Source organism: Myxine glutinosa, chromosome 6 (genome assembly GCF_964187855.1).
Source record: "Myxine glutinosa chromosome 6, kmMyxGlut1.1, whole genome shotgun sequence".
NCBI classification, from domain to species: Eukaryota; Metazoa; Chordata; class Myxini; order Myxiniformes; family Myxinidae; genus Myxine; species Myxine glutinosa.
Window position 1 is genome coordinate 26,522,991 of NC_136266.1, and position 13,998 is coordinate 26,536,988.

Sequence of the window (13,998 nt, forward strand, 5' to 3'; positions counted from 1 at the left end):
GGACAAGCAGCCACCACCGGCAAATTGAAAAAGAAACAAAACAACAACAAATATTTTCAGGTGTCTCTTCTTGTACCTGTAAATGAGATAATAATATATTTTATGAAGATTAATTCTCAAAACTCACCAGTTGGCAGCTCTTCAGCAACAGATACATTTTGCACTTGAGGCTCAGCATTCCTGCAGAAAATAAAGATTTTGCAAAGGTGTCGTTAAATAAATGTCACAAATAAGAAACAATGTCAGAATAAGAGTGCAGTCAGGCAGGTGAAAATCAGACTGCATACTTTGTGTTTTCAACATTCAGACAGCAAACAACACCACTACACCGTGCTACCCGTCCAACTATCTTCAAACACAGTTGCCAATGAAGCCAAGAAATGTTACGTGGTAAAGAGGGGATGAATATCACCATTGTTTTTTTAACCACACTTCTTTCTTTCCCCTTATTGTCCCAAGCTCCTACACTCACCTGTGAGCTGTCTGTAGGGTGTTGCAAAATAAATGATACTTTTCCCCTCCCAGATTGTATTGACCACATGTCCGCGATTTTTTAATTCAAATTTTGCTTGCGTCATCATGACGTGTCGCGCACTTTGCCTGCATGTTGTGTCCGTCATATTTGCAACTAATGTTCGTGAATACGGTGAAATTTTTTATAAGTCGACTTCAAATGGTTTCTGAAGCTAATGGTGGACATATTGACGCATATTAAAAGTGAGCTTTTAATTTTTGAATGAAATGAAGCCTTTGGCTGGATTTTCATCTGATTGAAACTTCATTTCATCTTTGGAGAAAAAAAAGTATCATTTATTTTGCAACACCCCTTAGCCTGGGTTTGAATCCAAGAGTGTTCTAATGTTCGAAAGGATCATTCTACAGGGTTCTAAAGGGTAATTCTGATGGGTTTTGCTTTTTTCTCTCCATGTTGTTTCTCAGGCCACACAGGTCTCTGGTATACATGAATCGCTGCAAGTTACCAGCGTCGGTGCTGTGGTTACGTGAGTGGGTGCAAGTGTGGATATTTGGAGAGGCGAGTGTTTCTTGAAAAGAAGAAAGCAAGACGAAAAGTCCACCAGCGGTGCAGCCGGACTTGTTTGATACTTCACTTGAAGAGGATCATATGACATGGGGAGCAAATAATGTAAGTGTAAAATTATTTAGAATCACTGTAAGTATCTAAGCTGTCTGTTACCATGAAAACAAAGTGGAAGACGCAGAAAACATGCTGTGATATGATATTTCGCTCACAAGGTTCAGACATACATGGAGGGGGCCATCTTGGATTTTGACGTGGTGACACAATTTTCAATAACGTTCTTCCTTATGTCTAGATACACCAACACACCAGATTAGAAGTTGGTGCATCGCTTATTTTTCAAGAAATTCCGCTCACAAGGTTCAGACATACATGGCGGTGGCCATCTTGGATTTTGACGTGGCAATCCAATATTCAATAGGTTTCTTCCTGATGCCTAGATACACCCACACACCAGATTAGATGTTGGTACATCGCTTATTTTTCAAGATATTTCGCTCACAAGGTTCAGACATATATATGGTGGCGGCCATCTTGGATTTTGAAGTGGCGACACAATTTTCAATAGCGTTCTTCCTTATGCCTAGATACACCCACACACCAGATTAGGAGTTGGTACTTCGCTTATTTTTCAAGATATTCCGCTCACAAGGTTCAGACATACATGGCGGTGGCCATCTTGGATTTTGACGTGGCGATCCAATTTTCAATAGGGTTCTTCCTTATGCCTCGATACACCCACACACCAGATTAGGAGTTGGTACTTCGCTTATTTTTCAAGATATTTCGCTCACAAGGTTCAGACATATATATGGTGGCGGCCATCTTGGATTTTGACGTGGCGACCCAATTTTCAACAGCCTTCTTCGTTGTGCCTCGATACACCCACACACCAGATTAGAAGTTGGTACTTTGCTTATTTTTCCAAGATATTCTGCTCACAAGGCTCAGACATACATGGCGGCGGCCATCTTGGATTTTGACTTGGCGACCCAATTTTCAATCGGGTTCTTCCTTATGCCTAGATACAGCGACACACCAGATTAGAAGTTGGTACTTCGCTTATTTTTCAAGACATTCCGCTCACAAGGTTCAGACATACATGGCATCAGACATACATGGCGGCGGCCATCTTGGATTTTGACATGGGTTGCACCCACACACCAAATTCGAATGCGGTCCTTCGCTTACGCACGCACGCACACACGCCCGCACACACGGACGGACACACGGACGGAGGGGAAAACCATAGTCTCCCTTTCGCTCCGTGGTGCGACGGGGGACAATAAAGACATTGCACTGAGACACTGGTTTATTCTATTTGTTTTGAGTCATCAATGAACCATACACCGCTTCAAACTTTGCAGTCATGACAAAGGGATTGCCGTGTTACAATTATATTTACTATATTATTTCTATTAATGTTAATAATGTTACGATTATCGATATAATAATTATCTATATATAATTTTTTTTTTTTTTAAGCTATATAATAATAGCGTAAGGACTCGACTTTGTTATCCCTTTTACGCCGCACCCAGTGACCCGATGCCCACGGCACTAATGGATTTACGATCTACGAACCGCGCTCTTTGTTTATCACGTACAGCCACACTCGAAAAATCTGAATTAGCCGACGTTGGGGCCCAAAAGCATCCGATTAACTGCCGATACGACACCATCTTACGACGCCATCGTATTGGCATCTGCTGGGCGAAGGCGAAGCGAGCCGTCCGCTGATTGGACAGTCGAGTGGTGTGAACCAAATGGTCTTTTTATTCCCTTGAACATTTTAAATTAGGATATATAAGGAAAGGTCTTTATCGTCATTTTAATAAAGTTAAATGGAGTGACGTTGCGATACTCAGGGTACGTTGCATAAATCCTCGTAACTCAGAGAGGTGTAGCAGGTGGCGAGACGTAAGGAAGCTTAAAGATAACGAGCTGAAAACAGACAAACGATATGTCAATCTCTTTCTACACCAAATGGAAATAAAAGTATGAGAGCGGGAAGGCATGGCCTGAGCACTTCGAGCAGAGAGGACTGATTGGACTTAACTTAAAGAGAAAAAATTGGAGCTCAACGGAAGAAGAAGATCCCATGAGCGCTCCCCTATGCCATCCATAATGGTACACTCTATCCATACACCACATCCTCCCTTCCGTGGATGTTCCACGGGTTTCGGCTAGTCTATATAATAATACCGTAAGGACTCGACTTTGATATCCCTTTTCCGCCGCACCCAGTGACCCGATGCCCACGGCACTAATAGATTTACGATCTACGAACCGCGCTCTTTGTTTATCAAGTACAGGCATACTCGAAAAATCTGAATTAGCCGACGTTGGGGCCCAAAAGCATCCGATTAACTGCCGATACGACGCCATCTTACGACGCCATCGTATTGGCGTCTGCTGGGTGAAGGCGAAGCAAGCCGTCCGCTGATTGGACAGTCGAAGGCGACAGCAAGCCGTCCACTGAGGGGACAATCCCAGAGTGGTGCTATGCCGATTCTATTACGAATCCATTCATTTTTCAAAAGTATATCGTAGCGTTGTCATTTAAGTAGATTGCAATAAATACGTTGTTCATATACGCACTCTTCATTCTCATCTTTCTTCCTAACTCTTACTCGGACAAGCAAATCCCCTATGCCATTGCCATCCATCATGGTGCACTCTATCCATACACCACATCCTCCCTTCCGTGGATGTTCCACGGGTTTCGGCTAGTTATTATTATTGTTATAACGAAAAAGATACTGCTGTATTATGAAACCTGGGCTAATTTGTCCAAAGTGGCCTGAAGGTGAGGCATGAAGGCATGAAGCCGAAGGCCTTTACGTGCTGTGTTGTTGGAAGACCCGAAATGCCGATGCTTTCGATATTTGATGGTCATTTGAACAATGGGTTTGTTTGTGTTTCACACTGAATGAAAAACCTAAAGGTAGAGCATGGCGATTGTGATGATATATGACAGGTTCGACAATATGTTCGGTCTGAACGGCATAGAAATCAAAATGGCGGTGTGTGGCGTCAGCCGTTGTACACCGTAATGACATCACAGACGTAATCGCATCACATCATCCCAGTCATGTGACCAGATCCTCAGCTCTAATTGGTGTACGTTTGTGAGGGACATACATACACGAACATATGGACAAACAAACACTGTTCTAGATGGCTTTGCAATACGGGCTATGCCATAAAAAGTGGTTTGTTTGTGGGGTCTCATGTTTTGATTTTATTAATGTTAAAAAGTTCTGTGCTTTGAGGCCTCACAAAGCTAAAGCATTTTCGGCTCTTCCATGATCTATTCTTGTGAGATAATTTTTTTAAATCATTTTTGACTGCCACTGACATTGTTTAAGACTCAACCCAACCAAATCCCAAGAAAATTCGACTTTTTAACCATAAATTAAAAATAACAAGCGTTACGCCTAGGTCCCCCGTCGGTGAAGTGATGTGAGTTGACAAAGTGGAAGACGCAGAAAACATGCTATGATATGATATTTCGCTCACAAGGTTCAGACATACATGGAGGCGGCCATCTTGGATTTTGACGTGGCCACACAATTTTCAATAGCGTTCTTCCTTATGCCTAGATACACCCACCGACCAGATTAGAAGTTGGTACTTCGCTTATTTTTCAAGATATTCCGCTCACAAGGTTCAGACATACATGGCGGCGGCCATCTTGGATTTTGACGTGGCCACCCAATTTTCAATAGAGTTCTTCCTTATGCCTAGATACACCCACACACCAGATTAGAAGTTGGTACTTCAATTATTTTTCAAGATATTCCACTCACAAGGTTCAGACATACATGGCGGTGGCCATCTTGGATTTTGACGTGGCGACCCAATTTTCAATAGCGTTCTTCCTTATGCCTAGATACACCCACACACCATATTAGAAGTTGGTACTTCGCTTATTTTTCAAGATATTATGCTCACAAGTTTCAGACATATATATGGTGGCGGCCATCTTGGATTTTGACGTGGCGACCCAATTTTCAATAGCGTTCTTCCTTATGCCTAGATACACCCACACACCAGATTAGAAGTTGGTACTTTGCTTATTTTTCAAGATATTATGCTCACAAGTTTCAGACATATATATGGTGGCGGCCATCTTGGATTTTGACCTGGCGACCCAATTTACAATAGCGTTCTTCCTTATGCCGAGATACACCCACACACCATATTAGAAGTTGGTACTTCGCTTATTTTTCAAGATATTCATCTCACAAGGTTCAGACATACATGGCGGCGGCCATCTTGGATTTTGACGTGGCGACCCAATTTTAAACAGCGTTCTTCCTTGTGCCTAGATACACCCACACACCAAATTAGAAGTTGGTACATCGCTTATTTTTTCAAGATATTCATCTCACAAGGTTCAGACATACATGGCGGCGGCCATCTTGGATTTTGACGTGGCGACCCAATTTTAAACAGCGTTCTTCCTTGTGCCTAGATACACCCACACACCAGATTAGCAGTTGGTACTTCGCTTATTTTTCGAGATATTTCGCTCACACGTTTCAGACATATATATGGTGGCGGCCATCTTGGATTTTGACGTGGCGACCCAATTTTCAATAGCGTTCTTCCTTATGCCGAGATACACCCACACACCAAATTAGAAGTTGGTACATCGCTTATTTTTTCAAGATATTCATCTCACAAGGTTCAGACATACATGGCGGCGGCCATCTTGGATTTTGACGTGGCGACCCAATTTTAAACAGCGTTCTTCCTTGTGCCTAGATACACCCACACACCAGATTAGCAGTTGGTACTTCGCTTATTTTTCGAGATATTTCGCTCACACGTTTCAGACATATATATGGTGGCGGCCATCTTGGATTTTGACGTGGCGACCCAATTTTCAATAGCGTTCTTCTTTATGCCTAGATACACCCACACACCAGATTAGACGTTGGTACTTCGCTTATTTTTCAAGATATTCATCTCACAAGGTTAAGACATACATGGCATCAGACATACATGGCGGCGGCCATCTTGGATTTTGACGTGGGTTGCACCCACACACCAAATTCGAATGCGGTCCTTCGCTTACGCACGCCCGCACACAAACACGCAAGCCCGCACGCACACACGCACGCACGCACGGACACACGGACGGAGGGGAAAGCCATAGTCCCCCTTTCGCTACGCTGTGCGACGGGGACAAAAACGCACCAGTGTCTGAAGGAAGAGGTTCCGTTTGGCATTTTAATATGAAATTGGCAAAGCCGAGAAACGCACAAAACCCATTAGAATTACCTTTAATAATCACATATAAACAGTCTTTGGAACCCTATTAGAATTACATTTTGTAAACCTTTACAATAAACCTTTGGAACCCCCTAGAATTACCCGTTAGAACTTTTTGGAATTGCACTTTCTAAACCTTTGGAATCACCATTTAGAATCCATTAGAATTATCCTTTACATTCATGGGGTCACCCATGGGAATCCCACAGGTATGGACGTGTGTGACATTTGGACATATTGGGTTAGATGCTGCACCTGCACATTCTGTTTTACAAAATGGTTCCTGGCAATTAATCAGATCCTCAAATGGATGTAATCTACACAATTTATTTACTTCTGATAACATGTGAATTCGGGTGGCCAATTTTTATGTCGTATTTTTTTTCTTTGTTTCACGTTTTCACGTTTTTTTCACGTTTCTCATTTTCACGGTGTGTACCCCGGTTTAGAATAGGTACACTGTATCCCTGCGCATCGTAAGAGGCGACTAAGGGTTGGCGTCAGGAAGGGCATCCGGCCATAAAAACATTGCCTCAAACAGGGAACCATGATAGTCATGGGGCCCGCAAGGCTAACCCCCGCTCTAGCGGGGAAAATGGCCTTAAAACGATCATTCATATTTTATTCATTCATTCATTCATATCGCACACACGGTCATTCTAGGGGGTTAGATGAAAAAATAACACAGTAAAAGTTTTATGGCAATCCAACAAGAATAAGTGGTCTCCCAGAACCCTCTAAAAGTACTCTGTGTGACAGCATTCGGTGAAATTTCTGGTGTCCATAACTTTGTTTCTTCTCAGACAATTCTTGTCTTCGATACTTTCTTTACCTCAAAGGGACCAGAGATTGAGCTTTTTCGTCGAATCAAGTCACAGTGGGATGTTATCGACAAGTCAAAGTTTGATGCTCTTGATAGCGACGAGGCTGGTGCAGGTAGTTTGAGTGCATCAGAGAAAGCATGGCTGGAATCTCGCCGTACTCTTGTTGTCCATAACCTTCAACAACACCTGGAGACTGTCCAACCTCGTGAAGACGACCGAGAGTTTGCGAGACTCACACTTTGGCTCCTGGGAGAGGTACCTAAGTTGTAGCACTTGTAGTACCTAAGTGAGAACCTTGCAGCACTGCCTTTGTTCAGCGATGACCGCACTGATGAAGATAAGGGGGCTATCGTCAATGCTTTGCAGAGAGATCCACTCCCAGAAGATGTTCGACGTATGGCTCCAAACAAGATCCCTGAGTTCCGGAACCTTCCCGTGGCACAGTTTGTCACACAGCGCTCGCTCAACCTCTTTGAGTCACTTCATTTGTCACAGGAGTTCCTGACGGACGCAGTACACACATGGTTCGAGCTGATGACAACATTGCAGCGTACAAGACTGTTCGTGAGCTGAAGGTGGTGAACGACTATACAGAACGTGCAATCAAATTGGCTACTGACTTTAATGAAGTCCTCACCAAGAATGCCCAGCAGCGCCAGCTCCTCTACCAGGTCTTTGAGCATCACCGGAAGCTTCTGCCAACCAGTGCCACTAAAAATCAACTGGTCAAGAGCACCAAGTAACACTGATAGCCTGACTGCCCTGGCACGATTGTTTTGTTACGAAACAGATTTTGTTTTTAAACACTGTTTTTGTTTTTGATTGTGTTAAAAGAATGCAGTTTCACATTCACAATTATTTAAATAAAGTGTGTTTGATTTTGGACTCGATGATGTTGTTCATGGGGGACTTTGGAGGCCATCTGTGGGTCAATGGGGATGATGTGTTTTTTTTTAATATGAAAGGACATAAGATCAAGCTAAAATTTGGGTCCACATGGAGGCTGGTGTAGATTTGAAAAGAATTGGCCCAGAGAGAAAAAAGTTATGGACACACGGGGGAGAGTGGGTCACACACATGGGGGAGAGTGGGTCACACACACGGGGGAGAGTGGGTCACACACACGGGGGAGATTGGGGCACACACCTGGGGGAGAATGGGGCACACACACGGGGGAGAGTGGGTGTTGCTTTACTACTCTCCCGTCATTCCTTTCAAACTCCTCCTCACTTCTCTCCCCCTCCCCCAGTCTCCTCCCCCCCTCCCCCAGTCTCCTCTCCCTCAGTCTCAGTCTCCACTCCCCTTCCCTAACTCTCCTCTACCCATTCACCCAGTCTCTTCTCCCCACCCCCTTCACCCAATCTCCTCTCCCCCTCCCCTGGTGTCCTCTCCCCCTCCACCAGTCCCCTCTCCCCCTCCCCCAGTCCCCTCTCCCCCTCCCCCAGTCTCCTCTCCCCCTCCCCCAGTCTCCTCTCCTCCTCCCCCTCCCCCAGTCTGCCCTCCCTCTCCCCCAGTCTCCTCTCCTCCTCCCCCAGTCTCCTCTCCTCCTCCCCCAGTCTCCTCTCCTCCTCCCCCAGTCTCCTCTCCTCCTCCCCCAGTCTCCTCCTCCCCTCCCCCAGTCTCGTCTCCTCTCCCTCAGTCTCCCCTCCCCTTCCCCTAGTCTCCTCTCCCCTTCCCCAAGTCTCCTCTCCCCCTCCCCCCGCTCCCCTCACCCACTGTCTCCTCTCCCCCTCCCTCGGTCACCTCTCCCCTCCCTCAGTCTCCTCTCCTCCTCACTCGGTCTCCTCTCCTCCTCACTCGGTCTCCTCTTCCCCCTCCCTCGGTCTCCTCTCTCCCCTCCCTCGGTCTCCTCTCCCCCCTCCCTCGGTCTCCTCTCCCCCCTCCCTCGGTCTCCTCTCCCCCTCCCTCGGTCTCCTATCCCCTCCCTCGGTCTCTTCTCTCCTCCCCCGGTCTCCTCTCCAGCTCCCCCAGTCTCCTCTCCCGCTCCCCCAGTCTCCTCTCCCGCTCCCCCAGTCTCCTGTCCCGCTCCACCAGTCTCCCGTCCCGCTCTCTCAGTCTCCTGTCCCGCTCTCCCAGTCTCCTGTCCCGCTCCCCCAGTCTCCTCTCCCGCTCCCCCAGTCTCCTCTCCCGCTCCCCCAGTCTCCTCTCCCGCTCCCCCAGTATCCTCTCCCGCTCCCACAGTCTCCTCTCCCCCTCCCCCAGTCTCCTCTCCCCCTTCCCCAGTCTCCTCTCCCCCTCCCCCAGTCTCCTCTCCCCCTCCCCCAGTCTCCTCTCCCCCTTCCCCAGTCTCCTCTCCCCTTCCCCAGTCTCCTCTCCTCCTCCCCCAGTCTCCTCTCCTCCTCCCCCAGTCTCCTCCTCCCCTCCCCCAGTCTCGTCTCCTCTCCCTCAGTCTCCCCTTCCCTTCCCCGAGTCTCCTCTCCCCCTCCCCCTGCTCCCCTCTCTCCCTCCCTCGGTCTCCTCTCCTCCTCACTCGGTCTCCTCTCCCCTCACTCCGTCTCCTCTCCCCCTCCCTCGGTCTCCTCTCCCCCTCCCTCGGTCTCCTCTCCCCCTCCCTCAGTCGCCTCTCCCACCTCCCTCGGTCCCCTCTCTCCCTCCCCCTGCTCCCCTCTCTCCCTCCCTCGGTCTCCTCTCCTCCTCACTCGGTCTCCTCTCCTCCTCGGTCTCCTCTCCTCCTCACTCGGTCTCCTCTCCCCCTCACTCCGTCTCCTCTCCCCCTCCCTCAGTCGCCTCTCCCCCCTCCCTCGGTCTCCTCTCCCCACTCGCTCGGTCTCCTCTCCCCCGTCCCTCGGTCTCCTCTTCCCCCTCCCTCGGTCTCCTCTCCCCCCTCCCTCGGTCTCCTCTCCCCCCTCCCTCGGTCTCCTCTCCCCTCCCTCGGTCTCCTCTCTCCTCCCTCGGTCTCCTCTCCCCTCCCTCGGTCTCCTCTCCCCTCCCTCGGTCTCCTCTCTCCTCCCCCAGTCTCTTCTCTCCTCCCCCAGTCTCCTCTCCTGCTCCCCCAGTCTCCTGTCCCGCTCCCTCAGTCTCCTGTCCCGCTCCCCCAGTCTCCTTTCCCGCTCCCCCAGTCTCCTCTCCCGCTCCCCCAGTATCCTCTCCCGCTCCCCGTCTCCTCTCCCCCTCCCCCAGTCTCCTCTCCCACTCCCCCAGTCTCCTCTCCCCCTCCCCCAGTCTCCTCTCCCCCTTCCCCAGTCTCCTCTCCCCTCCCCCAGTCTCACCTCCCCCTCCCCCAGTCTCCTCTCCCCCTCCCCCATCGCCTCTCACCCTCCCCCAGACTCCTCTCCCCCTCCCCCAGTCTCCTCTCCCCCTCCCCCAGTCTCCCCTCCCCCTCGCCCCAGTCTCCCCTCGCCCTCCCTCAATCTCCTCGCCCCCTCCCCTAGTCTCCTCCCCCCCTCTCACTCCGACAGTTGTTCCAATCAAGCAGGTTCGGAAAATATTTAATAGAGGTAATTTAACTTTCCTCTTGGAGCAACACAGTGTAAATCCACTCCCACGTCCTGTTCATTCATGAATGAAATGTTTCGCAGAACAGCACAAGCTTTGTGACGTCATCAGACTCGCACAGCAATGATGATCTTCAACAATATTATCCGATACTTAATCCGGATTCTTTAAAGCTGCTCTTGTATATGTCTGCTGAGCACACATTACCTTCCAATGTCTTTGTTGCTCAGCATCCCGTGCAAGTCTGGGTTAACGTTCATTGAATGTCTCGTTCTATTCCCTCATTCTTTTATTCATTTTGAAGATAGCATTTACAAACACGAGTGGCGACACGTAAACGATGCTCCGCCATTCTCCCCATGTGCAGAGTACCTAATTGCAATTTTTTATTGTGACAACGTCTAAAGAATGAAACATTCCGACGATATAAAGAATACAGCTCAAATGGAAAAGTCCCTGGGAAAAAAGTATTTTGGGCGGTGTATAAGAACATTACATTGCACCTTAATACCCCACGAAAACCAAAGTTACTCTTTTCGTTAGGGCATATAAAATGACATGTTTTAAATTAAAGATTTCAAATAAACCTATTTGAAGTGTACGTGGACATAAATTATAAAATAAGAACGAAAAAAACCTCTTGGCAATTTACCGTCTGTTTATTTATTTATTTTACACAAGTGATTGCAGGTCCATGCACACGTGAAATGGAGTTCGTTTATTAAGCCTGGATGTGAACATGATTGATTGAGCCTTGAAAACCCGTGCAAAAACCCCCAAAAAAATTATGAAAGATTTCACGGTTTTATTTCCGATAGCAAAGAAAGGCATCTTCTTTGGACGGTGTATAATCGCTCCGAACGAAACAGCCATTGCCTGGTTTCCTTTGCTCGAGTTGTAATCTAAATGTACCTTTGTTTCTTCAAAAAGTAATTTTTGATCGAAGACGTGTTAATTCAGTCTTAAAATGCACATCAGTCATGGGTGACTTCATTTTTAAACATGAATGTATCGAAAACTTTTCGCTTTTCAAAGTAAAAATAGATTAAAAGCAAACGTTGTTAATAAATATTGTATTCCATAGTTAGTTTACATTGTACAGGCCTTCTCATTAAAAATGCATTTTGTTCTATAAACGTTAACTTTCATTGAATATTTCTCGTCTGTGTTATATGGGCGGTATATGATGCACCATGCCGATCTCGTCTATTTCCTTCCTGTGCGTTAACTTTCAACAAATCTCCTTCCTGTTTTGTGCAACCGAGTCTAAAACCATGTCAGCGACTGTGAAAAATGAAATCAGATGGTGAATTAGAGTTGAGATAACGCCGTGATGGAGACTCAATGAATGGCCTTTATCTGTGACAGGCCTTTGAAAATGCATTTTGTTCTATAAACGGTAGCTTTAATTGAATTTTCTTCACGTTTTTTGCAACCGAGTCTGCAACCATGTTAGCGACTGTGAAAAATGAAATGACATATCGAATTAGAGTTAAAAGAAAACTGTGAGAGAGAGCAAGACACCGCAGGCCTAACAAAAGAGGCCTCAAAGCTATGCGAGTCAACAAAATGGTGGATATTTGTTTGTGAAACCCTCCCAGACCGGGTGTAGCCACTCCCCCGGACAGACGTTCGACAGAATCACCCACGGAGAATATTATATAGATACCTTGAGAATTACCCTTTGGAACTCATGATAATTACCCTTCAGAAACCTTTAGAATCACCCTTGATAATCCATTGGAATTATTCTTTTCTACCTTTAGAATTATCCTTTAGAACCAATTAGAATTACCCTTTGGAACTAAACACATTGCGTTAGAGGTTCTTCTTCTTCATAATTTACAAAAGGAGATAGCCAACTATTGAAGCGGCTTCACTGCTTAAAAGCGATGGTGACTTTATTTTTAAGTGAACAGACAGACAAACAGACTGGCGGAGAACAGATAAATAGACTAGAATGGGCATTCGGTCGAGCCAATATCTCTGAAAGGTTTAGCAGTTTATGTTCTGCATCCCACCAATAGGCCGGATCCGATTCCAGACGTGAACCAAAATCAAATTGGCCCAAATCCATCCACACTCAGATATCTTCTTCACAGACAACCAAATAAATAGACAGACAGGAGTGCCAACAACATAACCTACGCCCGTTGATGGTGGCAGAGCTACAAACAGTGAGAGACAACGGATCTGGTCTGAACACTTCGCTTTGATAAACTGGAAAGACACGTGGCACGATTGAAGTTTAACACACTCGGACCTGGAACCGGAGGTTCATGTTTATTTTGTTCAAGACTTTCTCTGCTGCCCTATTATAAGTTCACGTCCTCTATCACCATGCTTTTCCATTAAGCTCCATTCTGCAGTGAAACAATAAGAATTGAAGATGTAAAAAGAGTACAAAAGGAGTGCCAGTTACCGTAAAAATTTCACCGGGTGATTTTCCTTGAACCATGTGTGGTTCACAATTTCCTGCAAAACATTGGATGTGTTGGAAACAAATATAAACATGATCAGGAAACACCTGCACTGTAGTCAGGGCCCTTAGGGATATTTTGGGGCTGTTTGGTTCAAATTCTTCCAAAAGCACCAAATTTGGCCCAGATGTTGCCCATGCCATACTCTTTTGATTTTTGGCGGGCGCCAAGATGGGCACCCCCCCCCCCCCGGGGGCCCCATATTGGCGAAATACTAAATGGCCGCCACCCGGATTCGAGGAAAATCAGTTAAATAACCAAAAGGGATGGAATCATGTATGATACCACTTTTCAGGGGTTTTCGAGGTCGAGGAATCCAATTATGATGTTATTTTGATGATTCGAGGTCAAGGTCAACCCTCAAGGTCATCTTAAAGGTCATTTTTGAGTCAAACATGTCGGTTTTTGAGTTTTTTGTCAAGATTTACGCGAGGTTCACCATTTTATGTTTCTGGGTTGGGTAATCGAACTCTGACCTTATTTTTGACAATTAGAGGAAATATTTACATGTCTATTTCCTAATTTTCAGGCATATGCAGTTCATCAGTCTAATTACAAAGGTACGGATTTTGATGTTTTATGAACTGTATGCCATTTCCTTGTGTTGAATTTTTGTGCAATCATGATCCGGGTTCATGTATACATGATTGTATACATGTCATAAATATGACGTCATAGGTCATGTGACCTGGCGGCCATATTGGATTTATGAAAACCTTTAAAATGGATCCCTGCCTTCATTTTTCGATCGATTCATTTTGAACTTTGACCACTTATAGTACGCCATGTGATTGGATGCATATCCTAATTATGACGTCATACGTCAGGTGACATGGCGGGATGGACCGGTATGGTCCCCGGATCATACCACCCTTGGTGCCGTCAAAAATCGAAAGAGTATGGCATGGGCAACATCTGCGCCAAATTTGATGCTTTT

General features: G+C 46.3%; 2 long non-coding RNA genes across 2 annotated transcripts in view; both read left to right on the forward strand.

The window, feature by feature from the left end:
* Nucleotides 1-13,998, forward strand: part of LOC137429158 (uncharacterized) — a 960,590-nt gene that overhangs the window by 330,698 nt on the left and 615,894 nt on the right. The window contains exon 3 of the long non-coding RNA XR_010984817.2: nucleotides 940-1,144. This is a non-coding gene — a long non-coding RNA (uncharacterized LOC137429158). The remainder of the gene's footprint in view (nucleotides 1-939; nucleotides 1,145-13,998) is intronic.
* Nucleotides 6,980-8,036, forward strand: LOC144892495 (uncharacterized). Its single transcript, XR_013623701.1, has 2 exons — nucleotides 6,980-7,401; nucleotides 7,513-8,036. It is a non-coding gene; the product is annotated as an uncharacterized LOC144892495 (long non-coding RNA).